This window comes from Varroa destructor, unplaced genomic scaffold, assembly GCF_002443255.2.
Source record: "Varroa destructor unplaced genomic scaffold, Vdes_3.0 BEIS01000001.1, whole genome shotgun sequence".
NCBI lineage: Eukaryota > Metazoa > Arthropoda > Arachnida > Mesostigmata > Varroidae > Varroa > Varroa destructor.
The window spans coordinates 5,688,948-5,704,097 of record NW_019211454.1 but is presented as its reverse complement, the minus strand read 5'-3'; the positions used below and the strand labels follow the sequence as shown (position 1 = coordinate 5,704,097).

General features: G+C 40.9%; 1 protein-coding gene across 3 annotated transcripts in view; it reads right to left on the bottom strand.

Annotated features, from left to right (window-relative positions):
* LOC111242938 (uncharacterized) overlaps positions 1-14,740 on the bottom strand; it is a 92,225-nt gene extending 77,485 nt beyond the window's left edge. For 2 of the 3 annotated variants that reach the window (XM_086993016.1, XM_086993019.1), the window contains exon 1: positions 14,493-14,740. The gene's annotated coding sequence lies outside the window, so the exon portion shown is untranslated. The remainder of the gene's footprint in view (positions 1-14,492) is intronic. The other variant, XM_086993012.1, reaches the window with a different exon arrangement.
* Positions 14,741-15,150: the final 410 nt, after the last annotated feature.

Sequence of the window (15,150 nt, the reverse complement as noted above, 5' to 3'; positions counted from 1 at the left end):
CAGGGCTGTTGAAGTCTAATGGTGAAGTTCTACGAGGTCCACATAGAACATACGGAGTTGAAATGCCGACTTGGCCTTATTTACTTGCAATCGGGCGGCCGTAAATCCTTTTGTAGCACGCCATTGTTGCGCCAAAAAGCCTGAACGTCTATTCGTTAGTCCGATAAGCTATCTAGGTACTGAGCGAAAGAAAATCATACCAAGAGTTACACTAAGAAAAATAACTAAATAGCATAAGCGGTGACAAAACAAGCTTGATGTGTAGCACGGTGTAGAATACTTATTGGAAATGAAACCCGTTGGACCAAAAGTCTGTGAAGCTTTAAACCTCGTGCGTGTACAGATGATGCAAGATGTAAAAAGTAATCGAAATTCGGTCTATTCATGTGCGCTTTCCGTTTGTCTGTTGAAATATACATATTAATACGTTTATTAGACTTCAAGACGTCATATGCTCATTTAATAGTATGCATTGTCGGTTTGTCGTATTACGTAAATGGTTTAGCAGACCTTATCTCTTCATTGAATAACTCTATTAGAGGATTATAACAACAAGCGTTAAGCTCTTCAAGGCTTCCAGAACTGCCTACTTGTGTTGTTACAGGTTAGCCACTCCTTTGCTCGTCACAAAAATTATCGTTCTCGGGCGATAGTAAAAGTTATTTTTCAACATGGCAGTTTTTTTGTCTCTAGAACCTACCCAATTAATCGGCCCATAATAGTCCATTGTTGTTGTAGTTATCTTTCCTGATGGGCACAACTTTTGGAAGACGCAGATTTCTGCGCCTATCGTAAGCATACTTCAATTGTTTCCGAGATCGCTGTCTCGCTGGAAAGTGCTTCTGCTCTTTAGCCATCACCTTTCACCCGTTGGTAATTGCGACGGTTTACTTGAAGGAACAAAATAGAACGAGCACTTACCTATAATATCACAGACCGTGATACGTCAGGACTGTTCTTAAGCAACGTTTGTCTAAGAGATGAAGTGGAGAGGCGTGAAGGTTACAGCTCTCGTGTCACTCCACAATGACCTAATCGGTAATCTAATTTAGCTCGGGAATTGCAGTTGTTCGTATTTTTTTAATCTAACTCGTCGATATTTCACCATTTGCTCAAGTTAAATCAAAATCTCCCGGATTAAACTTACGCAAAAGACAAGCGAACCTTCCTTTCCAGCCATCAGATCTTCGGTAGCTGCTCAAGTCGTTAAGGCTATACTAGAAATGACATGGGACAGTCTAAGAATATAGCCAGGTCGTGATAATAATTTCGATTGAACTGCTTTTATTCTATAGACAAAAAAAAGAATAAAACGGCCAATGATATCAATGGCCTCTGGCATCTTTCAAAATTTCCAATCGAATGTTCATTATTTGTTAAGCTCTCAGCCTTGCGTTATCCAATTAACCCTGTCTCAAATGGCTCTCTGTCCGTATTAATAAGCTATTTGATTACAATCAACTCTAGTTAAGCTTTTTAGCTATTGGGCATCTACAACAAACGCACCTTATTTTCTCCTTGTGTTACCTTTGGTCTTTTTTTGAGCAGGAGTAGAAAAAAAGAAATTAAGATTGATATAACAAGCTGACAAATGACACACCGAGGTTCTGTTTGGTTGCCTCGTTGAAGTCGTGTTAAGGACGTTTGTGAGCCCACGGATAAGCCAGTGGGTGGACAGGTGAGAAATTGCAATATTGGTCAAACGTCGTAGTCGAACTATTTAAGGCTACAAGGGGGCGGAAGGTTGTATGAACACGAAAATAGGACGATTAGTTCCACCGTCAAATTGTGTTGCCACTAGATTGGCCACAAACGTCTAACCTTGTGACGAAAGGGAAATTTGAATTACAAGAAAAAAAACGGTGGAAATGGAAAACAAGAAAGAATGATTGTTTTCGATCGATCAGAGAAACAATTGATGCTACTTAAAGTGGCAAAATATTATTAAAAACAAAATGCAAACTAACCGAGTGAGCCCAGCCCACGAGTTATCGAGCCGATTTACCTCAGCTTGAACAAAAGGTTCATATAAGGTATTTGGATCGTTTGGACTAGCTAATACTAATAGCTTTGAGTACAATAGTGAATCGTTTTAGATGCGCAAGTATTGTTATTCAGTAAAGAATATATATTACCTATATAAGAATACCTTGAAAGTTCAGCGTTTAATCCTGTTAAACGCTATTATCAAGTGTCACCATCGATGTTTAGAGGTCACAGGAAACATTCGGCGCGTATGCTGCCTATCTAGTTTTTAATCTAATCTACAGATACTGATTCACACTTGAGACGAGCATGTTGCTTGCTTTAGTCTCACATTATAAATATCATTATAACGCAAAAGGTAGTATGATGTCCCTGATCCGTGTTTAAAGCCTGACGACTTCTGGGCTAACTCGGCGAGATTCGATGTGCCGATCCCCCATTGGAATTGATTGTGCCTTAAATTGTTCTTCCGTTGCGCGGCATAGCTCATTGCAGCCTCCGTGGCCCTTACGCTCCTTCTAGGACTGTGATAGCTCACGTTCGAGTCGTCAGCAATTAAATGTAGTCGATCCGTGCGCGAAGATCTCGCGAAAAGCTGAGATTCTCTCACATCGCACTCGCGTTTAGGTTTTAGATGACGACTTCAAAGGCTTTAAGCTAGCAAATTCTCTGTGTCATAGCAGACACACGTACGTGGGCAGCTCCACCTCAATTAAGCATAGCTTCTATGCAGGATGTTACTTTGCGCATCGTTCTAAAAACCGCGCTCCTGGTTAGAAAATTCTGAACCGGCCAGCAAAATAGAGACGTGTACATCTGCGATACGTAAGGCTCTGTCCTGCCGTTATTTCAGGTCAAATTGTGTGCATTAGCTACTAAGTCAAATATATTTATTCTATACGGTCTATTGCGAGCCTCAAAGCTGTATAATTGAAATTTACGAATATAGAAAATCGGATTTCTATCAAATGTAGGTGTTATAGAGGTTGTACTATAAATATAAATTTTCGACACACAGTATGTAGAGAAGCGGTGGTGTCAAAAAAAAGCAGGAGATGAGCACCGTTCTCGTCGTGGGGTCACGAGAGCATCAGCGATTACTAATTTTATGTATAGTCGAATCGAGTGAACGTCTTCGGTTCGGTTACAACTTAGGGTTCTCTAGAGTCTGTCGATTTCGATAACTCGCAAGCCAGTCTTCCAAGGTGAAGCAATGATCTAGATATACACTATACTCTGTAATTCCTTTATGTTTCTGCTTTCATTCTTTGTGAGCACCGCACCATTTCTAGTTTGCCGTACGCTGGCCACGGATCGCCTCTAATGATCCAGGGATTGTGGATATTTCGTGTGCCAGCAATCTGTTAGTAGTCGAGGATGTGCCCTTTTTTTACGTACATTTATACCAACTACTGTCGTGAAATAGATCCGCATCTACTCTGTGTATACTTCTCTAAGGTCCATCATTTATAGTTAGCTATACAAAGAAAAACATTTGAGAGCAATCCCAATTATACTGCGTTGTAAAGCTTTCCTCCTTCGTAAATCGTGACAACTTCTGTTGCTGGAAGCAGCTACTTTAAGTTTTACGTTAGATACAACGGTAAAGCATTATTTCCAGTTATTAATTTTTTCACTATCATTAACCGGAGTTCACCAGGCTGAAAGGCACCAGTCATGGCCTACTTAATAATTCGATGCTGACCCACAATTATGTTCAGCGCAGGTATCCACTGACGAAAACCATTTAGAATATAAGTGCTGTAATTCTCGGACTCCATCTATGGACATACACCATTTATTTCCTTCATTCTAAACGTCATTTTCCCAATGCAAGCTATATTCTCAATCCTCATTGACCTTTCGATGCATTCAAGACTGTACGATCCTTCTGTATTTTTGTATGTACGGTATATGAATTTTTGGCAACGATATTGAATTGGATATGGCGAATTTGAATAGTAAACATTAAATAACTAAACTATTGATCATACATGTCATTCCCTACGAGATTATGCAGCAGTTTTACATAAACTGCGTGCCTGAACCTAGATATTTTTACAGAACGCAAAACATTTTTATAGAGACCTTTCTCTCGAGAGAGCACCTTCGCTGTAAGGGATCAAAGTTACAAAGCCAGAGGAATACGATGTACGTCACCTAGCTTTTTGAGGCCGAATGCGCGCACCCCTCACGCCTGTCATAATAATGTCCAAACGAACTTAGAAGTTGTGAGGCACTTCAAGCATTCAGGGGTCGGCCAAAAACAAATTGTATGTACATTACGCGTGACCTATAGATATTTGGCCTATACCCAGGCAATCAAAGCCAAATGACCCAATTGATAGCCCTTTTATAGAACCCTCGATATCGCATGTATAAACCGTAAGACGAGTTTTCGGTTATAATACGGAGATCGGAAAGCGAAACGCGATATGTATACTGATGGAGAATCGTCTTAAATTGTGCAATATTCATTTGCAGAAAGGAAAATCTGTTTTTTTATCCTAGAGTAATATTATAAACTCAAGAGGAAAATGAAGATAGGGACAAAGGAGCATCGGATGGTCTGTCGTAACCGAAGATTGATTTTATAGTTTAAAGAGCGGGTAGGACGTGAAAGACGTCTGTATGCCTTTTAGTGTAAAGTGGGCATGGACGGCATTCTTACGGGTAAAATGCAATTGTAGACAATTACTTAACCGGCAAGGACGTTATTGAACGTAGGTCACGCCATGCGTTGCCAACTTCGCAGAAATCAACTATTTGCTTTCTAGAATTTTTATATCTTGCCACAGATGGCCTGAATTGATAGTTTTTCGCGTGTTTTGCTTTGCTGCATACGGAAAAAATGTTGTACAAAAAAGACAAATTTACAGGTTAACATTAGACGCTGAAAAAAAGACACTGAGTTGCAGAAACTCAGAGAAATAAACAAGAGGACACTAAGGGGCTGGGTTGATTTGCACTCATTTGTCAACTTGTTTTGTAAGATGTTAGTTTTCGACGGACGTACGCCCTCCACGGGGTATATGCACACAATTTTTAATTAGGTCGTGACAAAATTAAATCTAGTGAAATTGCGTCGTGCTTATAGACTTGAACTAGTAACAACTTCCCATGTAATACAGAAAGATACCCAAGTGAGAAGAAGCTTCCACCTGATTTTAGAAAATTCGCGTCACCAACTGGTGGAGTAGGTCGTTGATGTGGGCCGTCACCCTATAGTTGGCGCATGCGAGTAACATTTTTCCAGTAATTTTTTTCTTTGCATAAATATATGATGTCTATCAGCCTTTTATGAAACTCTATGAGGGAAATATGCAGCCGCAGAGAGTTACGGTTGAACCTGAATGCTAAAATGGCTTACTTCTAAATTTAAAAAAAAAACAACTATAAAAATATTATTCCATAAATTGCTAAGCTTCTTTTGTGTTTTCAGTTTGTTTTACCTTTACTTCCGAACAACACAAAAAAACACATCTCATCTTCCTGTGTTAGGGACCTTAGTTAAAGATTACCTATGCTTAACATGTGTAGGGAATCAAGGTAAAAGTAGACTTACAATGAGAAAGAGATAGCAGACAGGCATATTTTTTACCTAGTAAAGAGTAACTCAGCAATTAAAGCAGTTTCTTTACGACTGTAACACTATACAGTGTTTCATTTGATCGGCAGTTTTTTTTTTTCTAGGAAAAGCGTTAATTTACTTGACAAGCCCATTTATCCCAGACGATACAAATACTTGATCTTCTTGATGGTTTTCGTTCGTGATGGTGCCGCAGAGAGGGATGTAGGCTCAAAGTGTATGAGTATGTTAATACACACATGCAGTATAATATTAGAGACACCAACTGATACATTCAGTTGACTGGACAAATGTACCAGTCTGACTTTCAACGGACGTCGGCAATGAGTATAAATCCAAAAATATCGATGGGAAATGCACATATATACGTTCAATACATACAAGTAACCCATAATCCTTTTCATCCATTACGAAGCATACCCAATGCATTCTCACTGACCGGTTATAAACAATACCATATCCTTGAATGTGTATTGGTCGGGTGTCATCTTGAAGCAAACGGCTTGTTTCCTATTTGCACCAGACGCGCTAAACGGAAGTGCATTTTTGCCCCTCTCGTTAAAAGTTTAGTTTTGCGTACTTTCATTTCCTCATAAATGGTCTTCACAAGACATCTCTTTGCGGCGCTTCGACATCTGCATTTCTGCGGTCTGCCAATAGGGCATCGAACGCCACTTGTCGAGTAAAGATAGCGCCATCTCCCTAATGCTACGTTTTCTATCTGACACTGACGTCGCGCGATGTAGCTTCTGGAACCTTGCCATGACATCCCGCTTCGGTTCTTGATTCACGCGCTACCAACCTGAAGAATAGCACTTTTCTGACGCAACAGATGCCTCTAAACGAAAGGGCAGTAACAACCATAACTGGAACTATGGGTCACAATGCCACAAATGGCCAGGTCATTATAGGATACGATACAGCAGCAGAACGCTCTACGCACAAAGAAGAGGATGCACACGATGTAGGCGGAATAGCGTAGCAAAAAATTTTTGGAAAGGATGTAACGAGACGATACCCTGCTTTCTTTCCATATCTTAGTGAACAGGCAGTCGATCATTATAGCGACGCATATAGACTAAATAGAGACATAAAAATAGGCTGTGTCCCGGACCACATATTTGAGCCTTTGCACCATTCTTCTTACGTCGAATAATGGTAATACGATTTTGGTTTGAAGACAAATTTATATCTTTCGATTTTAAATCCTCCGTGTGTATAGTGTTATTTTATTGGAATTGTAAGCACTATTCGTATCCTTTAGATCAGACTGGGTACTCGGATAAAGAACGTTTTATCAAATCAGAGCTTAAACATATCTAATATGTAATCTAACATCAGTATAAATATTTTGTCCTAATATTTCTTAAAGTTCAAAGCGTCTTTCACCTTTGAGGTATAGAGTCTTGTAATCCGCCTGGAAGCTAAAACCTAGGACGAGCCCGCGTCTCACTATCGTCAACCTAAGAACGTTTTCCGCAGGATATCAATTCGATGTTCCATGACACTTCATTTAGCTCGTTTTGCTCTTATTTTTTCACCGTGAATTCACTAACTGTGAAACCGATTCGAAAATGGACTGAGTCGTTTTGGGTTAAAATGCGCAAGGACTGGGCCCTTCTACGCTATATAACAGCAATGTGACATTATGAAGTTATTCAGGGCACCGTCGGCAAGGTCTCGTTCCTGCCCGCTTCCTCTTCCTCTCTCTTGTCCTGTCTCCCACTTTTTCGGTTATCACGTTTCGTGTCTTAGGCATCGAGTTCCAACGACTGAGTCAGATCTGAGCCGGTTCACTCGTCATTATAACTCTCATTTACGGCCATATAGACGGGGGAGGAATTGGGCAGGGAATCATATGGTAGTTGGGGCTACGGAGTGCAAACGGACCGACAGACAGCCAGACGGCGACTACCCCATCGTCGTCGTCGTCGTTGTCATGACCAAGAACAGCGTTGGTTCCCTTTTGCGTCGAGCCAAATTACTAAAAATATCTTCTAGGGAACAGGCGAGTGTATTTTATGCTCCCGTGTTCCGGACGCTCAGAGGAGGCTCAGTCCTGCAAATAACGATGAACAATGCGATAGTCTACAATGAGACAATGGTGCGCCCTCGAGACGATGTTATCGGGTGGCTTTAGATGATGCTGTATTTCACTGTCTCTAGTTTTCTATCACGTTTTGTCAATCTTTGAGTTCATTCTTTCTTCGCAACAACGGCTGAAGGTGAGTCAGTGGCACAGAGGAGGGGTAGGCCCGTCATTAGTACGAATGCGAACACGCTACAGGCTGTTATATCTGCATGGCTGTTAGATGATAGTATTTCTTACTTAGTAATATGGGATCGCTGTAACGGAGTCAGCTATCCGTTCGATCGATTTCGAGTTCGATGCTCCGGGTACCTGAGTCGAATGAGAGGCGATACGGAACGTGCCGGAGGAATAAACAGTGGACCGTTTCAATACGCCCCCATTCTACTTTACTGCCGATGAGCTGAATCCTTCCTTTCTCTGTGTCAAGCATCCTGATTCCCACCACCGGCAGTAGTTTATGTTTCCTACGGATGCACAATTTGATGACTGTAAGACGAACAGTCATCTCTCTCGACGGATGCCCCGCCTGACACAGCGGTAGTAAAACATAATTATTTGCCGTTGTTTTTTTACCTGGATACCAAGGTACGAAACGCTACACAGGGCGTAAGGCGCTTGCTATTCGCAGATATGCAAGAATTATTTTTTATGTTACCTTTTTACTCATATTTCCTGAGGTTTACTTTTATATATTTTTACTTGAGCGCATCATATATCTGTGTGTATTTTTGTCAATATGATTACTCATAATATTTTTGGTTGACTCAATTTTTCTAGACATTTATGCATAGAAAGGCTATCGAGCGATATAAAAAGTACACACAGTAGAGAATAATAAATTGTTCTTCGATATGGTTTTTATCATCTAAAAACATTTTTTTGTTACACCTCTTTTTTTAGGCACTCAAGCGTAAACACCACTATGCTGTTGATACAATAATTTTTATCACCACCTGGTTGTTTTCGTTCCATTGGCTGTCAATCTTCTGAGTATATTCACAGATGGACCCTCATGACGGCTGTATTCTATAGCTTTCGTTATAGTTTATCAGCGGGCAATATCCATGCATAGCGAAATTTTTATCCTTTCGAATCTTAGCGAATCTTTAGCTAGAAAATGCGTTAAAAGAAACATAATTTTACACAAATAAGACGGGTCAACTTCATGGCATGCATTTTCGTGTAAATTGCTTTTCGAGACAAATTGCTAAACATAGCCATAGGAAAAACAAACCCTATTATGGAGAATACACGAAGATAATTATAATTTTTTTCAAAGATACAACAAGTGAAATGCCTGTAGTTAAGAGACCTACCGAATGTTTCGAAATCCCCGTCGAGCCTACATTTGCTGGCAGATTATGCTCTTATGTTTTGAGATACCTCACCGTTCTTATGATAAATGTGAAGAATAGATCTAATAACCCAATGTACTTCAACTACTGTAGCCTACCGCAGTACACTGACACGGTGGTCAAATAAATTGTTGGACAAACAAATGAAGGAAGCAATATAGGCCGCAAAACGTGGCCTGCATACAACGTGGTTTATTCAACGAACGTGTTCCTGAAAGGCGATCACTTCACACTCCACGTTTACTACAGAAGCAGAAAGTAAAAATGCTCCATAAAAAAGTTGTCATACAACGCCCGTTAAAAAATATGCCCGACAGAAAAACGTCCTCTGCTCGAAATTCTGAGCGGAACAATTGCGGATTACCAAAAGTAGGATTCTTTCCCGAAAGTGAAGGTGCCTGTATCAATGGGGGAATGCCTTGTTTGTGCACTCGTCCAGTATGGACCACTTCTCCTTAGTGGACATCGTCTACTGCTTTCCAGCCAAGCACCTATCCGCTATGAATTCGGATCTATTCTTAACTTATCCAATTCTCATTACCAATGAGCACCAAACGAAAAATCAGCTTCTTCGATCGTCCATGCTAGCAGGTTGATGCTTTGTTACAATGAACTTGTAACTGAAAGAGCGTCACACGTAAATTTGCTAAGGGTGTTCCCAAGGTAACCTCAGTACCAATAGCAAATCGCGGAAGTTCGTCATTACACGCACAAAGTGTCCGAAATAGATCAAAGTAAAATTTATGCCCCCAGCCCATCGATAAACAGATAGTTACCGGATTCTATGTACTGGTAGGAACATATCTGACGGACTTGTTCGTTAAATGTAACTGCCATTCGATTTGATTTAGCTTGGCCCCTAGCCCTAAGAAGCCCTTAGAGGTTGTTTTTAAAAATGCGTATAAGTTTTTAATAGTACTAGCTAAGATCTCGCCCAGACAGGAATTTTCAAGACGCCGACATAGACGTTCGATCCTGCTGATTATCTTGGTACGAATTAATTGGCCGCGAAAACGTTGAACGATATATAATTTTTTTTCGTGTTCCGGAAGTGAGCTTCATGCAACGATCGATAAGACGTTGGCCTTTTTCTAGTGCCTCAGTTTTTCCCGAACCCTCTGCCTGTAGGGTGTATGCCACATCCCCTTGAGCCAAAGGCGAACTCATAATGACGGTACCATACGAAGCAAGAACGCCCCATAGATCTGTACGATAATTAGAATTTCATTAAATAAATTAGTATAAGCTATGCTGTCATTACGACGAATCCGGATCGAAATGTCTATTCTGCAGATGTCCGTCAAGAATTATCAATCACTACTTAGATCGCTGCAAATCAACACTTGTCGATAGCGAAGCTTATGTGTAAACAAATGAATCGCACACGTACGTTTAATTGAACTTTTAGGATATTTAAAATTTGATTCGGATGCAAGCCACAAGCAAGATCACTCTATACTTTACGAATTAATTTTCTGTTCAATTTTCACTAATTTGCGTACTTGCGATGCAATTATTAGAATAGAACGCAGATATCTCTGAAAAACACTGGGCGCTGGGAGAAATGTTTGTCTCGTATTCAAACTGTCGTTGGCGGTAACTGCCACTCGTCCTATAATCACCTGCTACACCTGAAATCTTTAGTTTTGAAGAAATCGATATACAAAAGCTGTGTGCGGGCTACAGCGCAAAAAAGGATTCAAATTTTCCCGCCTAATCGAATTGTCTATTTTATTTACTATAGACGTGATTCTGTGACTAGATAGATGGAGCCACAATAAATTCAACGACTGCATCGGCGTACAATACACTTTAGCATAATTCATTTTGGTTTTACTTAACACTGTGATCATTTACGCAGTGTAACTTTTTTTTTTTTAATTGTCTAACTATAGGAGACCTTTGCGTGTAATCCGAATAGCATATCACCGAAGCTAGCACATTGTAAATCTGCCGGCTGTCGCTAGTAGCCGTTGGAACTGTAACCATTGAAAGGCCATTGTCGAGATTTTACGAGTATCAATCAAGTGGATTTATACTCGGATTATATAGTTTCGAATGGCTTAACTATGAATAAAGACCGCAGTTTTTTAGAAGCATTTACACATGCGTATAGTGTTGAGTAACCTTGAGCATGGTCAAATAGGATCATGTATGCATGTAAAAAGTTGCATATTTTTATAGACAACTTAATCGTGCGTCACTGCGCTGCTTAGAACGCTGTGGGACGAAACCCTGAGCTTCAATTATTGTGTCTTCACAACGTATTATGTATTTTCCTCACAAGCACAGGATTGCCTGAAGTCCCGAATATCCTGCGTATTTGCAAACTTAATTTTACAAGTCAAATAAAAGACGTTTTTAGCTCATGTAGCATAGGTACTCTTAGAGAGCTAGATTTAACTCCTGGGTTTCAAAATACTTACGGTAGTGCACCTTGGCAAAAATGCCAGCAGTACGTAACATAACGTTAATAAAGATCTGTATGAAAAAGACATACTAGGTCGTATATATTTAATTATCTCAGATGTACTTATAATGATTACTATATATCCGAAAGCCCATTCTAAAAACGGGTGAATTTTCGGGTCTTGACGATACGAACAACCTGAGGCTACTTACCGGTAGATTCACAGCTAAACTGCAACAATGTTACAATCGTGTAATTAGTTAAAGAACATAAAGGTGAAATTAATGAATAAATATAGAGTGACCCGTCTAAAATCGACGTTTCTGTTTCCAGAACGCTTAGAAAGCCACTTCGCAGCTTTTCTTTCCGTGGTAGATAATTAAAGAAGTAGTTACAGATCTTAAAAGAATTCCGGGAAAGCTTTATAGAATTTGGATTAATAGTTCTTTTTTGTCTTGTCAATGATTTCACGGCAACCTATACATTTAATAGCTGCGGCTCGGAAGTGGAAAAATGTAGCTCTTTTATGCATCTGAGGGCCTGTCAAAGACCAACCGCATTCTCTTCGATAGCAAAGCCCTAACCAGGGACGTATAACATCGCTTCCTGTTCATACGCGTGATGATGTTGTGCTGTAAAGCGCGTTAAACTGTCGCACATTGATCTCCCAAGAAGTTTTGAATAACTTCAAATTTCTACACCGTAACTGCGAATAAGTTCCGAATCAAAATTTTCGTAGGACCTGTAAAACGATTAATGTAACAGAGTATTAGGACACAAATATTTCGTGTCGGCGCAGATGATACTGTTCCAGGATATGCGTCCAGTAGTAATGCCACTGACGGCAAACCCTTCCCAGCATAAACCGAAGTGTCGTTACGTTAGGTTTCGAGCCTAGACCACCGCATGCCCCCAAGTCCAGTAAGCAGACACGTTGCCAGAGAACGTTAAATCGTGGAGGACTGGAGATTCGCGCGGTATGACTTCACCGTAGGCTATTGAGTATTCGCGATGAATTACTCTCGTTGCAAAACTACCCGCATTAGCTTACTGATGCTCTAACAACAAAAGTACTTCAACACGTAAGTACAAGAGATGTGTGTACACGTTGGCATACCAAAATCGTGCGGAAATCTAGATACGGATGTTTTCGAGCGAAGGCCACGATGCTGATAGTAACAGCCACAGGAACGCAACACATTCAAAATACTTCACAGTTAAATGGATCATCGCACAAAGTCATATTAGAGAATTGAGAAAATTAATGACTCAATATGCGACGCCGCTGAAACTCGTTACTTCCTGCGCATGTTAACCCAGCAAGGTCAAAGGATGAAAAAATCTAGACAAACATACCCTTTCCTGGAAATCTAGTATAATTCCCCGTCTGCACCGCTATTAAAAAAAAAACCATAACAAATCATGTTTTTCTCAATAAATCATTAAGCAGCTCACCAACAATGGGCAGGATAAATTAGAGTTTAGCATTGTTTTCGTATCCGTGCGCTGTGTAGGTGTGATTTCTTGGTAAAGGTGTACTTAGCAAGGGCCGTTGGGCCAGTGGTAGCCGGTGACGTTTCTGAAGTAGTAGCATTATAATATTCATTTAATTTTTATACTGCTACTACTTTTAACCCAGTCTCTTCTAACGAGTTGTGACAGAATACGTGGTAGAATAATTTTTCATCCAATATATTCTAAATAATTAAAGTGCATTTTAATTACCTAAACATATTCATATACCCTCGTTAGCTGCAGACTAAGCCACCAGACTGAACTCAGCAACAATGCCAGGTCCTTAATCCAGATTTTTGTCGATTTTCGTATTTTTGCAAACTCAAAAGCAAAGGGGTGGGTAACAGTGCTATCGCCCTGCCATTTCGAATGCCGTTTTGCATGAGTTTGACGAATGCGCACGAACCACGCACCGCAGGTAAGATACCCTTACCATAAATTTTACCACGAAAACGACCAATGCTCACGTTGTTACTCAACTGTCGTACTATAGCTATCAAGTGCTCGTACAGACCCAATTATTTTTAAAACCTCTCAGCCTTATGTGCTGCTCCCTCTCGCTTAGTTATATATATATATATATATATATATTATTTCTCCTGCTTCTGACGTACTGGATTGTCGACTGTATGACCTCTCGTAGGCTACGTTGTTTCCTGGTTCCGTTTATTGTTAACTTGACTTTCCGCAAGCTATAGAACAAGACGGTCAGTTAACATAGCTAGTCAAACAAGGCAATGTATAGTAAGGCTAAACAAAGCTCATGACAATTGCCATCGAGGTCGGCCTATAGAGCGGGTGTTCTGCCAGGCCTCGCCTATATTTGGCCTTCGTCTCTTCTTCCCCTTGGTCTATTATCTATATTGGCCGGCTATTATCTATATTGCACACCCATATAGATAATAGCCCGCACGGGCGTCTTGTGGGTTGCCGTGACCAATTTTTGGTCGAACGGCATCGTTCTTTAGTGGACTCTCGTGGCAGTTACCATGGCGATCATGCGCCATGCCGGGTTCCCCACCGACAACGAACGCAACCCAGAGGGCAGCAACGTTGGCCACCCGCGCCCATTTTTTCCTTTAGGCTTTTCTTTCTCAGAGCATTATTTTTCCCTCTTCTATGCGAGCTCGCAGAGAACACACTGAATACTATGCAGGGTTGGGAAATCATGGGTGGCAGCCCATGGGATCCTCTGTCCGTGGGCCTGTTGAAGGTCACACGACAAATGCAGATAACTGCCGATATCCATTTCTTTCCAAGCTTTCCACTATAAGCTCTAAACAGGCCATATAGGATTTACAGGCTCTTGTGCTCTTCCCTGGCCTAGTGACCAGGCACACGGTGTGGAAGCGTAACGGCCTTCTAGAATACCGCCCGTTATCGAAGGCCGACGCCCGAACCATTGTCATGCCCCCTAGCCACTAGGAAGAGACCAAAGAGCTGCCGAAAATGGTTAGTTGGCACACGGCCTGCCAGCAGAATGGCCAACTCCGTTAGGCGTCCTGTTCAGATAAAACACACACGAAAATAATTGGCTATACATACCGATAGAAAATGCGCAATGGGTACATCCAGCATTAACGATAAACGAACGCTACAGTTTTGCTCGTATTTTCGGTGTCTCGTCGTTTTGTCTCATCTCTTGGTCACACGCTGTTCGTTTTTATGGGCTTATTATGCCCGTTTCTTACGATGCTCCAGTTGCTAAGCCGTTGCGATTATTTTCACTACAGCTGCAACTGGCTGGAATGACTTTTGTTCAAACGTCGAAGCGGACAGACGCTTACAGGCAAAACAAAAAGACAGTGCGTGATCGCGAGAGAAGGCGAGCGACAAAGGCAAGAGGACAGAGTGACGATGTATGCCTGCCCCTGTTTTTTATCTTTGAATAAACGACGATTGGTTGATAATTATTCGCTTTCCATACAAATAGTTGATTGAACCTTTGATGATTAAAAGGTGAACGCTTAAGTGACACGCACGGCTCAGCATAGGATGCCACCACATATAGAGACTTCGCTTAGTTCAAATGGAATACTCGTTTGAGAACGATGCCCAAAGGCAATTGTAGGTTATTACGTGCGTTGCTTAGGGACAGTACCGGACGTAAAACTCAGTGTAGTTTCGTTGAGTACGAATGGCAAATAGTGAAAAATGAACAATGATATAAGCGATTTGTGGCCAGTGATATATTGCGTGCGCG